The sequence below is a fragment of the Lepisma saccharinum genome, chromosome 19, assembly GCF_977018435.1.
Source record: "Lepisma saccharinum chromosome 19, izLepSacc3.1, whole genome shotgun sequence".
NCBI classification, from domain to species: domain Eukaryota; kingdom Metazoa; phylum Arthropoda; class Insecta; order Zygentoma; family Lepismatidae; genus Lepisma; species Lepisma saccharinum.
This window is the reverse complement of record NC_139247.1, coordinates 28,185,832-28,201,280: the sequence shown is the minus strand read 5'-3', so window position 1 is coordinate 28,201,280 and position 15,449 is coordinate 28,185,832.

Below are 15,449 nucleotides of genomic sequence, written 5' to 3'. Positions count from 1 at the left end.
GCAGACTTGTTTCAAATAAAAGAGAGTATGCATACACAGTGACATGCTTTTCTTACATCCACGTGACGATCCATCCTCTCTCTTTATCCTGACGATTTTGTTCCCGAGGAGATTTTACGGCAGTAAATCGATAGAAGGGTGGGGGCAAACAAACCATTTTCTCAAACCATTCAAAGTTCTATGTTGAACCCATTTCGTTTCCATTCTACACAATTTTGTGTAGTGAATAATAAGTAACGCAAGTTCAAAATTCGGAAAGTATATGCATAATTGATCTTGAAACTGCAGTTATCCGAAAAAAGTAATAATAATAAATCCTAGCACAATTTAGAAGCATTTAGTATAATTCCACTTTTTATTATCCTCAATCCACACGACAGGGAGAGGGGACAAAATCGAAATACTTGCAAAATTTGAAATATCGTCCATGGTATTTTCATTGGTTTTTATAGGTTCACATTAAAAATTTTCATAGTTCAAGGGGGCAAGGGTCCCTTGCCCTACCTTGTGCCTGGGCCTGCATGTAACATTCTAAATGCAATGGATAGTATGTGCGACTGTAATTGAATGCATTTTTCAAACCTTCCTCAGTTTACCATAACTTCTTCCTACACTCCAAAAAAAACCACGAGTCGCCACTGTTGTGTAGTGGTACAGTACCCTATAGGTATTGATATGCTAAAGTACCAGCACACACTTGCCAGCCATTTCTGAGAATAAGTAATTGAAAATTTTGAAGCTTTTGAAGAGTGCCTTATGAAATGAATATATTGTCACACTTCCAAGTAGTCCAGTGGTAACATATCATTATTATGCACCGAAGGCTCTGGGTTTGGTACTTGTTCAATTGTTCTTACTTTTTTATAAACTCAAGAACTATTTACTGCATTTTATGTATTGTGAAAATTCGTCTCTGAAATATTTTGTTTTCAATGTTTTACAATAATTACCACTCTGGATCGTGTAGAACAAAGAAATGCACATAAAAACATTGATTGCGAATAGTATTCTTGTTTTCTGTTTCTTGATAATTTTCTCAAACAAAAGTGTGTACTTTTTGCTATATATAATATTTTGTTGAATACAACACATGGATCCTGGGTTCGATACCCGGTGGAAGCATATAGTGGTTCGGATCCCACTTTAAACTGTAGGCCCAGTCCCGATTAGCCTTACTGTGCATAAAGTGGACTTAAAACACCAACTCAATCAATATAACACATGGAAAATTTAATATGCAAATGTCTGTAAAAAACATTAAAAAGTAGCATATCCCCCTCCCAATAAAAATTAATAAAATTTTATTTCAATAAGTTATTAAATAAAATGCAATAAATAGTTCCTAGACTTAATAAAAAAGTAGGATGAACTGAATGGGAACCGAACCCAGATACATTACCATCAGGCTATGGAGATTATTTCCCAGTAGGACAATGTTTTCACCTCACAAGGCATGCTTCAAAATTTTGAAGTGCTTTTTCTTGGAAATGGCTGGTTAGTGCACCCTAACAACTTAGCATATCAACATCACTTCACAAAGTCCCATCCAAAACTCAATTTCCCAAGACATTTCTCCAATTTCCCCTTGTTAGAATAATTATAGTGCCCAAGTAGATGGTTTACTTTTAATTTGCGGAAAACTTGCAGACTTGCTGTGAATATTTTCTGCGAAGTTCATGTGAGTTGCTTTGCAAAATTTTCCTGTGAATTTGAGATAAGTATACCTTACTACCTGGGCAATGAGCACGAGAATTAATTGAACACATTGTAAAATTTTTCCTTCTCCTGTTATGTGAAAATTTATGGATCATAATATAACCATTATCATATAAAATTCAGTGGTCACATTAATCTTATTTTTGTTCTTTTTAGTAGAAAAGTAGGGAAAGTTTTTGCTACTTTTCAGCCATATCAGGAAGATTTCTATTATAATTTTATTACTGTATTTACCCATGTATAATGCACACCTTGGTTTTTGATAGTTAAAAGTGACAAACAATTATAAAGGGTCTACCAATTTGAACGTCAGAACTTTGAAAGAGTCTTATGGCAACACTGACTGGAATGACTAGATGAAACTGTGACTGTGTGCAGTAGTCTGTGGCAAGTTATCATGGAGAGATACACAATGCAACAACGCATAGAAATTATTCAAATTTATTATCAAAATTCATGTTCAGTTAGACACATTTCATGCATTGAGAGGAATTTCATCATCTTTTCCGATGAAGCACATTTTTTTTCTTCATGGCTACGTTAACAAACAAAACTGTAGCAGTGGCGATTCCTCCATGTAGGAAGTCGGGAACTTCCTACAGTTTCCTTTATACTTATTTCCAGTTTTCTACTTTTTAAGCGTTATAAAATTTTGAGTGCAATCAAGGTTCGCTACTCGACTGTCAAAGAGTCAATGTGCTAGCTATCATCCACTTGTTCCAGATCTGTTGCCTCTCTGTCTTTGCCTGCCGGTAAGGAACCTTTCTCGTCATCCTACAGGCAGATGGGTGAGGGGCAGTGCAAGGGAGGGTGGTGGTACGTGGGGGGGGGGGAGTTGCCTCATTTTACGGTTAGCGAGGAAGGTCCCATGGGTTCCTCAACAGTGATGCCAACTCTAGCATAATGGGTCTAAACCTAGCAAAATTTGAACTCCGTTGGCACCTAGCACTCTGTGTTTTGCATAATGGAAAATTCAGCATCATCTCAAAAACTGGTATTTTTGGGAAACAGACAAATTGAATTCTAATGAAGATATATTGAGGAAATATTTATTTTTAAGAAAATTTCCAGATCTTGTTTGTACTTCTCTAGTGGACTTGTTTCAAACAAAAGGAAGTATGCCGACCAAGGGGAAAGCTTTTACAGGCCCTGATTCATCATCTTGTTTTCATCTTTTCTTCATCCTCCCCGATTTAACAAGGGAGGAACATTTCATAAAAGGAAAGCTGTAGAAAGTTGGAGGTCACAAATAAAACAAATGGACACCATTACCAGCCATGGAATTTTCTTCCAACTTTTTTCAAGCACTATGCTAAACCCTTTTTTGAATGGTCGAAATTCCTTACGTTGCTTAACTACAATAAATAATCAATAACACAGTTCACAACTCCAAAATAGCAAAATATAATTGAACTTAAAACTACTACAGTCATCACAAAATGATGATAAATTAATAATAATTGTATAATAATAATAAACCTTAGCATAATTTTATCACATTTAGCGTAATTTGAGTTGAAACAGCACCTTTTCTTATCATGAGGTTGGTATTAGCAAAGCTGTTCTTAATCCACACATGACAGGCAGGGAGGACCTGCACCTAACATTACAAATCCAATGGCTAATCCAAATTATACGCGATACATGTCACTGTGTAATTGAACGCATTTTTGAAATCTTTCCTCTGTCTGTTTACCATAACTTCCTACACCCCAAAAATTCCACTAGTCGCCACTGAATTGTAGGATTTGGGCAGATGAAAATCCACATGTGATCTGGACGTACCCCTTCATCCTAAGAAAGTGACTGTGTGGTGTCGTTTCTTAGCCAATGGCGTGATCGATCGGGCCATATTTTTTTTGAGGACCAACATGGAAATCATCACGTGACTGTCAATGGGGAGCGATACAGGAATATGGTGGTGTGGTTTTTGTGGCCTAAACTGGCAAATCTTGACATCAACAATGTGTTTTTCCAACAGGACTTGCCCCACAGCTTGCCAAACCATGGAATTATTGCAGGAAAAGTTCCCCGGACGAGTTCTGTTCAGAAACGGTGATGTGAAGTGGCCACCAAGATCATGTGACCTAACCCCCCTGGATTATTTTCTATGGGGTTATGTCAAATCTAAGGTCTACGAGTTTAAGCCACGCATAGTTCGTGACCTGAAATGGAACATCGAAGGAACCATTGAGGCTATACCGCTCAATATGTGTGCAGACGTGCTGGAAAATTGGACATTTAGAACCCATTCCATACACCGAAGCAGTGGAGGACATTTGAATGACATATTGTTCAAAACATAATGCCATTGTTTGCTCTTCAAAACTAAAAAAATATATATATCATTATCACTTGTGGTTTTCATTCTATCTAATTTTAAAGATCCAACGTTCAAATTGGTAGACCCTATATCTCTTATAAAATGCACAGTACAATTCAGGTTCAAGAAATGGCTTTCTTAGTTGTAGGTCGTAAAGCTGTTGCTGTGTGAACATTACATTACAAAGTGAAAAATTGTGGCATATGACCTTTAAACTTTTATAAGTGGTTTTGCTTTATTCCTCTTTAAAACTTCAAAATACAGGGTCCTTCTTTGCCGTTTGTGCGCCTGATGGCGGTACGCTATGGAAATCACTAGCTTGACTTCAAGTTCTCAGAATTATGGTTACAATTACATTCAAAATGAGCACGTGAACTGTCACGGGGGATGTTGGAAATGTTATCCTCGTGCATCCATACCTTTTTTGGCATGTTTTTAGGAAATTTTGCATTGTTTTGGTAACAAGACACGCTAAAAGGGCACTTACGTTCTTGTGATTTTCTATTGTTTTGTAAAGTGTTTAAGTGTTATTTGCATTTTGCTATAGTTTTAATAATGGCACATACGTACACATTACAGAAAGTTTTTATGTACGATTCGTATGTGATTACAAATTCTTGAGGGGACGTTCATAGACGATTTTCAACAGAATTCCCAGGTGTGCCTGTTCCACACAGAAATACCATGCGAAACAAATTCAGGGAAACAGGATCTATTCTCGATAAGAAGCAAATGGTAAAATGGTGTGTACTTACCGAGGATAAATTGGACGCGAGGATAAATTGGACGACATCTTAGAAAGATTAGAACATACTCCTCAAAAATTGCTCAGACGACTTGCACAGGAAACAGGAATGTCCGAAACAACTGTATGGCAAGATACCAAAATTTTAAAACTGAAACCGTACAAGGTCACTGTTGTCCAGGAACTGCTACCACGCGATAACCAGAGCTGGGTAAATTTCTGTAACTGGATTTTGGGGAATGTTAATGGTGGGGTAATTGATCCACGTTTAATATTCTTCTCTGACGAAGCATAGTTCCATTTAAGGGGCCGTGTTGAGTCACAGAATAACAGGTATTGGAGCTCAGATAAACCTGATTTTATACACTAAACTCCTTTACATGAACAGAAAATCTGTGTTTGGTGCGCAGTAAATGCATACAGAGTTATAGGGCCCATTTTTTTTGAAAATGCCATAAATTCACAGAGATACAGGGAAGTATGCCGACCAAGGGAAAAGCTTTTCATCTTGTTTTTATCTTTTCTTCATCCTCCCTGATTTAACAAGGGAGGAACATAGTGCTATTTGTACTTACAATTTATTTCCATCCACTTGATCGTATATCACACCATTCTTCGAACAACTAACTGATATTGAATGCCAGTCAGAGTTTTTTCAACAAGACACTGCCACTTCACACAGCTCCGAAGTCGGATTTCATTCAGGAAATATTTGAAGACACGGTTATTAGCAAAGGAGCGTGGCCCCCATGGTCCCTTGATCTCACCGTATGCGATTTTTATCTATGGGGGAAATTGAAAAACAAAGTCTATGCAACAAACCCCCACACATTAGAAGATCTGAAGGAGAATATCAGGAGAGAAACTGAAGCAATTTCAGAAGCTGAAATGTTGCGTGTTAATGGAAATTTCCTGAAAAGATGCCAGAAATGCATCGATGCAGGACGACACCATTTTCAGCATCTCTTGTGACAAGGTGTATGTTTATTTTGATTATAATTGTAATTGACACTTTAATGATTGTAACTGTATTTGTTGCAGGAATGAATTTGCAATAATTATCATAACATAGTAGGTCATTACAGTAAAAATTCTCATCTCTGAGAGTCCAATATGCCACCTTTCAAAATATTTTTTTTCAATTATTAAGTGCCATGCCCTCCCGTCCCTACGCCTATGCTTTCGACGCCAGTATTGCCATGAAGCCAGAAGTACGCACAGCATAAAGAAATTATTGTACTTTAGTGAAACAAAAACAGGGGACAGTGCCAGTGGCGCCAACTTAAATGTGCCTGTGGGGCTTGAACCCACACAATAATTTGCCTGTTATATATTTTTTAGAAATAAAGTCGCTGCGATTAAGAAGAGTTTTCATCATTATAGACTGAAAGAATTATCGGAAGTTTAATTACTGTTTTCAAAATGTTACATAATTTTTATGAGACTTTTCAGTTACACAGTCATCACTATTACAAATCTAAGGGAGGTTAAATAAGGGCTTATAAACAGGATGAGGATTGAAAGACACTAAAAACTCTCAAAATAAGCAGGCAAATAAGAACAAAATACAAAATAGGCACTAATCGTTCTGCACATCGCCCTACGATGCCAGTGGTCCCAGGTTCGATTCCTGGTCTGGGCATGGATGTTGGAGTGTGTTCATTCATCAATTTCATCATATCACTCATCTCCATCTTCGCAAATTAGCCAAAAGTGGCATGAAAAGCGAAGTAAAATAAATGAAATCAAATCAAACTAAACGTGCTGAACATTTTTCATCATTTTCATGGATTAGGCACTGAAAAGCTGTTATCTTTGAAAGAAGCACTTGTGACTAAAACAGTCACAAAATAACACTATACCTGTGAAACATGAATACCACTCACTTAGGCATAATGGTTCTGGTAATTTACAATGCATTACAGAGAACAATGATATATTGAAAGCGAAGCAAGCAAGAAACTTTTTGGATCCAATTTTTTTTGCAGGCTGTAATCAATATTTATTTAATAAGGTGCAAATAATTTCACTGGATGCTCATGCATTCTCTCCTTTACAACTTTTGTGCCTCCCCGATGGTGTAGTGGTAACATTGTCGCCATGTGATTAAGGGATTCCATACCCGGTGGAGGCACAGTGGTTCGGATCCCACTTTGAACTGTAGGTCCAGTCCCGATTAGCCTTACTGTGCATAAAGTGGACTTAAAACGCCAACTCAATCAATCAATCAATGAATACCACTCAGAAATGTCACGGAGGCTGTTTTTAAATATAAACACCTACATTATCTGCCAAAGTAACAAGAAGAGGCATTTTATGGCAAATCGTTAGCCTATTATTGCATAAAATTTAAAACAAATCTCTGGGGTCAGCCCACACATTTCTTAAAACTGTGCCAAAAATGAGTGGATGCACGAGGACAACATCTCCAACATCACCCGTGGCAATTAATGTTCTTATTTTGAATTTAATTGTAACCATAATTCTGAGAACTTGATGTCATTGTGAAGCTAGGGGTTCCCATAACCGAGATGTCATACGAGATTTGACGGGAGATGGCATCTGGGCACCTGCCATCAGGTGCACAAAGGGGAAAGAAGGACTCTGTATATACCTTTTGCATGACTAATGAAATATTTATAGGAGGCAAATTCAGAACTTTCAAACTAGCAGTTAGCAGCACAAGATTTCTTCCATTAAGGCATTTACACACTCCATATGTCATATTATTTGGCCAGTAATACATTTTTATTACTTTCTTTTTCCTTATCTTTTTTTTCATACAAAGTACCATAAAAATCAGAATGTTCCTTCATTTTGTAATGAGCTTATTTCAACCACATTGCAAATAAGTGTCGCCATCTTGAATGGAATACTGTTGCCATATTGAGAAACTGCAGAAATGAAGCTTTTCAATGATAGGGTTCCGTAAAAATTAAAAAAATATTCTGTGCATAATACGCACCACACTTTTTTGGGGCAAAACTTTGGAAAAAAGTGCGCATTATACATGAGTAAATACAGTCAGTATTTTGGTTCATATTTTGAGTGAAATCATCATTTTAGTTAGGGTGAACAGTTTATACTTTACATTCAATGCACATACGTCAATAGTTATACAAAATCATCAATCAGTGTGTATTATTTTTGGCAATATTCCTTCAAGTAGCTCTACTGGAACCAACTTCTAATCAGTAAGTACCTGCGGGCAACTTAGACAACTCGAGAGAGGAATGGTAATTGGATATGCTGCTGATCAGATCACCTCTACTGTGGCCTAGATCGAGAATGTGGTTGGCCTGCCCCCCCCCCCCTCAAATGTCCAATCATCCACCGTGCATAGCTTTTCCTCATTTGCCTTTCCCATATATTTAAGATTCAAATTGCGCTAGTAGATCCCCACTACTGGCAAAAAAACTAATTGTTTTGAGTTTTTAAGTCTCCTTTATGCATATAGGGTATTTGAGACAAGGCCTTCATTTTGTAATGACCTTCTTTCATTTTGTAATGAGCCATCTTGAATGGAATTCTGTTGCCATATTGAGAAACTGCAGAAATGAAGCTTTTTCTTCAAAGCTAGGTGCCAGAAAACTACCTACTAGCAATTGTGCATACAACATCATGTTTCAAGTGTCACACAACCCAAACTTTGAAAATGTATATCATGAAAACCGAAAGAGGTATTTACACCAGGTTTTCTGCACTAAACTAATCATGTACGCTATCACTTAGTTAATAAATTTATGTTAGCATGTATCCAAATAAAAGCAATTACATTATTTTTAAAAAATATTGTTAATTTGCTGAAAACATCTGAGAATTGATTTTCAACAATATATACCAACGTAGAAATTTTCAGCGAAAAATGCAGGTTCAACCAGGACTCGAACATGGGTCTCTGATATACTGTGGTCTAATCCCTGAGCTAATGAGCCGGCCTGGCCTCGCCTGATTTTTCTCTTCCGCTGTTTTACATGCGTGGAATCGTCTCTGCCAGTGCTACCGCAACCGGATCTGTTGCCTTTGAAATACAGTAGACTTCGACATTGCCTGGATCCTCCCAGCGTAGATGTTAATTATTGAAGATCAGGCACACACAGGAAATGTACTACGTAGAAATTTTCAGTGAATTACCATCTCTACGGTGGAAGGAACCAGGTAATATCGAAGTCTACTGTGTTCCAAAGGCAACAGATCCTGTTGCGGTAGCACTGGCAGAGACTATTCCACACAGGTAAAACAGCGACAGCGAAAAATCAGGCGAGGCCAGGCCGGCTCAGTAGCTCAGTGGTTAGAGAAATCATACGGTGTTCCAGAGACCCAGGTTCGAGTCCTGGTCGAGCCTGCATTTTTCGCTGAAAATTTCTACGTAGTAAATCTCCTGTGTGCGCCTAATCTTCAATAATAATACCAACTCTTAACAATTTGTGGGATCATTTGTTGGGCAAATGACATTCACATGTCATCAGTAGAGCCCGGAAGATTGGCAAAATGCCTCTTTTTATCTACTGCATATATTGATAAAATTATCCTGGATATATGTTTCTTATGTTGTTTCGAATGTTTTAGAAGCCTTTTCATTTTGCCTATTTGGGTCCCCACTGCCTATTTTTAATTATAATGCTTTTTTTTTCCTTTTTCAATGAAATTTGACCATTTTTTTAAAAAAAAAATGTGTATATAAATGATTTTTCTCCCAAAAGACGTTGTTGGCATTTATTTTTCTTCCGTTTATTATTTGAATAATTTTCGCCTTATTTAAGTAATATTGAACTCATGCATGTTTCAACATTGCTGAAGGAGAAAAGTGTGAGAAAAATGTATTTCATGCTCAGTTAGGATATTGCCTTTCCGTTAACATTTCCTTGTGCATGATTGACTGCTGAAGTGGACAGGTTGATTTCGAACACAAAGAAGATATTTCTGAAATCTCCCTCTCGAACCTGAAAATTTCAGGAAGTTGCATCTGAGCTTAGTTTACCTCCGCAACCAGTCTTGACCAGATGGGGAACCTGGATATCAGAAGCTATATATTATGCTAACAACCTTGAAAAAATTAGTGAGGTGATAGATGCTCTTCCAGAAAATGAAGCGGCTTCATTTCGTGAAGTGAAAAAACTCCTGTGCTATTACAGTTTATTTTTGCACATTATGGTGCATTGTCAGAGGCAATTACAATTATAGCATCCATGAAAATCTACGAGGAATCTATGCAGCAGATGATGGAAGTGCCAGGAGAAAAGGGGTCAGCTGTTGCGGAAAAGTGCAAACGAGTAGTGAGTGCAAATGAGGACTTCAAACAATTGAAAACAATTTGCACACCCCCGAATGTGTGAGGGTGGAGGATGGGCACGACTATTCAAACAATTTATTCAAACAATTAGCTGCTTTTTTCATATCTATACATTGCCACAAAGATTGAAGTTGTTGGACTTCTGTTTTTGTTTTACTTGCGTGCCTGCATTGGTATTTATATCCTACTAGCTGATTGGCCGGGGTTGTCCGGATATTTATTTATCCTAATCTTGTATTAGACAGGAAAATAATGAATTCTAACTATATTGTAAAATGTAACTAATTTTAAACATGATCGTGAATGTCACCAATTAGCTTAGCAACTTCAAAAACTATGGATTCGACACTAATTTAGGTCATTTGTGGCATTTTATTTTTCACCCCCTCTGACCCCCCATGCCGATAGGTGATGAATTTGAAGTTGAACCGCATTGGGAGTGTCACGAAAACTATGGATTCCACACTAACATCGGTCATTTTTGCAACAGCCTGAATGTTAGACAACCCGAGAAACACTATCTTTGTGCAGGATTGCACAGAGTCACGGATGTCTGTTTGTGCGGAATTTAATATCGGTCGTTTTGGATTATTTTTACATGTTACCCCTTCCCACCCCACCCCTAGGGGTGCAAGGGCTGTCTTACCCAAAAAGTATATTATTTCCAGATTGCAAGTGATACGTGTACCAAGTTTGGTTGAAATTGCTCCAGGCGTTCGAGAGTTGTGCCAGAAAAACAAATATAAGCACCCACACACACACACACATCCATTTTTATATATATAGAAGATAGATTATATCTAATTAATATATAATAAATATAAATCAGAATCATAACTATTAAATTATAACTACTAAAATCGAACCACACCCATCATTTCTCTTTATGTATAGTCATGTCTGTAACTGAGTTACTTTTTACAATGAGTAACCACATTATTTTTGACAAGTAACAATATATGTTTTCATAAGGAAGCTATATTTTGGATTACTTTAATGGTTTTATCTCCTCAATATTCGAGGCTGTAGTTGAGATTATATCATCTGCTGCAATGTGTATACATTCTTCTTTCATTTTGTTTATATTTATTCATGTACAGTATTTGGCCATTAATCCAGTGAGCTTATTACTGTCAAATACTTCTGGTTCCACGTGATCGGGAACATAATATTGAGAAGACTACAAAATGCCTTTTCTATTGTAATAGAGATGTAATATTATGCCAATTGTGCATAGAGTGGACTTAAAACACACCAAACCCCATTTATGCCAATTATGGGTATATAATTACCAATATTTCACCATCAATGGCATTTTTGGTAGAAGTTAAATGATTTTATGCATATATTTCCCCTTATTGTTTCATGAAACTTAGCATATACTCTCTGAAAATTTTGGAACTATAGCTTTGTCTATATTTACTTATGAAAATTAATTTAATTTTAGATGACCATTATCGAGAGAAAGCACATAAAACTCATCTTACTCGCAGTTTATGCTTGAAAGATATGTGAGTTGTATCTTCTCTAATAAAGTGTCTGTAAAACTAACTTACAGTTATTAGCATGATCTTGCAAACTCATCACAGAAATTCCACTGCGAAGGATGTAAGACTCCTCCAGAAACTACAGTGTTTGCCTTCTGGGTTAAGTGAGCAAATTTTCCAGAAATTTCTACAGGGTGGCACACAAAATGACCCCCCCCCCCAATTTTTTTTTAAATATATTATTCGGATCTGAGATAAGATATGAATCACGTCATGTGTGTCAACAGCAGTTGCAGTAGTAATTGGAAATGTCACGTGATGAAATGTGAAGTGCAATTCATGATGCTGCTGCTAGAAGACGACATAGCTGACAAAGGAAGACTTACAACACAACAGTGATCAGCAACTGTGCTTTTTTTTGTTGAAACAAAAAGCATTGTTGCGACTCAGAGGCATTTTCCTGCACATGTTCATACTCGGTGGGTTCACTCTAGAAAAATGATACACAAACTGCGAATGGAAGGACCATATTGGTATCGAAGCGTGATCGTCCCAAACCTGTACATTTGCCTGAGAATATTAAAGCTGTTTGAGTCGCTATGCAGAGAGTTCCAGCAAATCGGCTAGAGAAACAACACTACAACTAGGGATATCAAGATGCTCTGTTCAACGGATTCTTAAAAATGATCTCCATATGTATCCGTACAAGATTACCATGGTGCAAAAACTCACAAATGAACACAAAACGGCAGAGAGTCGCCTTCCTTCATTGAGCTGAGGATAACAATGACAGCACTGAACAACATTTGGTTTACTGATGAGGCACACTTTCATTGGATGGTGTGGAAAAGATTTTCTGAAAAAAGCTGCAAGATTTAATTGAACTGAGAAGACTTATGGATCAAGCTTGCAGTCAAATTACAGACCTAATGTGCCGTGGGTTAATTGGTAACACTAGTGTTTGCTTGACTGTGGTTAACAATAACAATGGTGGTCATATTGAGCATGTATTGCAGTACTACATTTCTCCAAAATGTAACCCTTTTTGTGATATATGTTTCATTGAAATCTTCTTTATAATATTGTTTTTATCCAAGAACAAAATGGATCATATCGTGCACCACCCTGTATTTATAAATATATGAAAAATGTTTGTTTACCAGCCGTAAACCAGATAACATGAGAGAATACACCACTGCGTTTCAAAGAAGTTCAAAGAAGATGTACCTCAAGAATGTGCGACATTGTATCTGTCATAGTGAGACCAACATGTGTTTCAGATACAGTGTGCACTCACCTCATTCTAACAATGGATCCACTTGCCACTATATCACTTCACAGTGGGATCTTCTCATGAGAGGTCAGCTGTATAAAGGACATGAAGTTTTTGGAAACAGAAACAGACAAACAGCAGACTCTGAAGCCTGTAGGAGATGAGTCGGCACTACAAACTCCAAGACCAAGCTTGAGTACATTACCACAGCAAAAGTGCCCAAGGGATAAGCCATCACTGATCATACACTATCCTGTGCTATTCTCAGAAATGACTAACATTTGCTGTTGTGGTATGCTGAAGACCATTGAAGTGAAAGGACATGTTTGAAACCACTCATTGGGAATCCTTGTGTTAAGCGATGTGTGAGATGACCAAGACCTGCCACTGTCATATCAGAATGTAAATGAGGAAATTACCCCTGCAACTTGTAGGTCAATGTAGGTTACAATTGATTCTTGATGAGCTGAGCTTTCCCCGACTGAAATTCGGCACTCCTAATTGTAACTTCTGGATCTGCCACTGGTCCTTGAGACTTTGATCTCTCCAAAAGTTGAAAAAAATTCCATGAGCAAAGTAGCCCATATAGTGTCTGAGATGTACATTATATTCTGTTAATAACTGGTATAGTATCTTAGACGGTGAGAGCACACATGCAAAGTAATGGTTGAATCCAAGGATGAGGCTTAGTTTGCCATTTGATTTCAATCATCCATTGTAAGTTCTGGGTTAGTTTGTAGTTATTTTTAAGTAACATCTATTTGCAAGGGTGTGTTAGAATACAAGTGCAGGCCTCATGTCCTTAATCTTGGATCAAAAAGTAGGAAAAGTTGGTATTTTCCAATAATAAATATCAATGTTGTATTTGCACCATCATTTTCTGGGAACAGACTCTTACCTGTACTTTTCTCACATGCAAAACCGAGCCAATTTTGAAAATTATCTCATGACATTAAGGAAATTCTCAAAAAGGCACTTGGTAGACAGCAGACCTCCATGAGTGGTTAGCACAGCATGCTACAACACCAGTGGTCCGGAATGGGCATTGGTGTTCTTTGTAAGTCTCCTTTCATCAATTTCGTCACATCATCACTCACGATCATCATTGCAATTAGCCAAAAGTAGCAGAAAAGTGACTAAATAACAAAAACCATATCAAATCAAATGTATTATGTACAAATATCTACGTAATACATCCCCCTCCGTGTTCATAAAACTATGGTAATATCCAGCTGATGCTCATGTGACAGCATCAGTATTTCAAGGAAATAGACATAATTCAAAATAAACCATTCTTGACTTGTATGTTTGAAGAGAAGAATGAGATTCTTTTCAATGGAAGACTAATTCCATATATTCCTGAATTGTGGCAGCAAGAAAGGCTTCAAAACCAACGTTGAAACCATGGGAAGTTTGAGTTGTGAAAATTTAAACGAAGCTTCAAAAACTTTTCTGTTGGCTTTTTTCTTCAGAAAAGAACCATTTTTCCATTGGTTGTATACTACAGACACTCACTCCATTGTAAGTAAAAATGACAATGGTTTCCATGAGTGGCATAGCACAGCTTTCTGTGAAAAAAATTATCAAGAATAGTATAATGTACAGTAGGGGACAAAAAGTATGAACACCCTGGTAAGGCACAAAAATCTTTATTCATACTAAGTTGATTCACCCTTGGCCTATATCCAGTATGGTGTGGAAAAATGCAGGTCATGCACAATATTTAAGGGAATAGACATCCATTCCTTGTACAAAGCAGTCTGCAATTCAGAAAGTGTGGCTCTGGGTAGAAAGCAAGAATGTACAGTGGGATCCATAAGTATTCCTCAGCAAATTGTCCACGACTATTTTCGTTGGTTCTTATCTTCATCCTACGTATTTTTAAGGACTGTATTTTTACGTATACTGGTTCAGAGGTTGTAGGCAGATTGTTTGGTATTTTGTGCCAGTTCTTGAAGCTCTCATTGCATAAAACAAAGGGAATAAACGTGGTGATGGACAATTTGCTTGATAATACTTCTGGATCCCACTATACTTTGGCCTCCAAAATACTCCTAAAATGTTCCAATATGTTTAAGACCAGGCGAGTGAGCTGTCTAGATAAGATGTTCCACTTCATCTTCATGCTCATCAAACCATACTTTGATGCACCGAACAGTGTGAATGGAGGCATTGTCATCTTGGAACACATGTCGTTCACCAGCGAATACAGTCTGGATCCTAGGATTGAGATATTAGTCCAGAATGCCACGATATTTCTCTGCTGTGATTCCTTCATTGAGGACTACAAGTAGTACAAAACCACACCAATATATCACACGTTTACCATCATAGAACTCCCTCTACGTTTAATGATAGGAAGAAGGCTTTCAAATGATAGTTTTATGCAGGCATTCTCCACAATCAAAAATGTCAGGTGGTCTGGAATAATGTGAATGCAGATTCGTCCGATCGAATGACCTTACTTTATGGCTGTTGCATCCAGCCTCTATGATCTCGGGCAATGTTTCCTATGCTTCACAACATTATGCTGCCTCACCAATGGTTTGGAATAACTGCTCTGCCATGAATGTACATAGTATATAGTTCCAGTTGGATAGTTTTGGTTGATA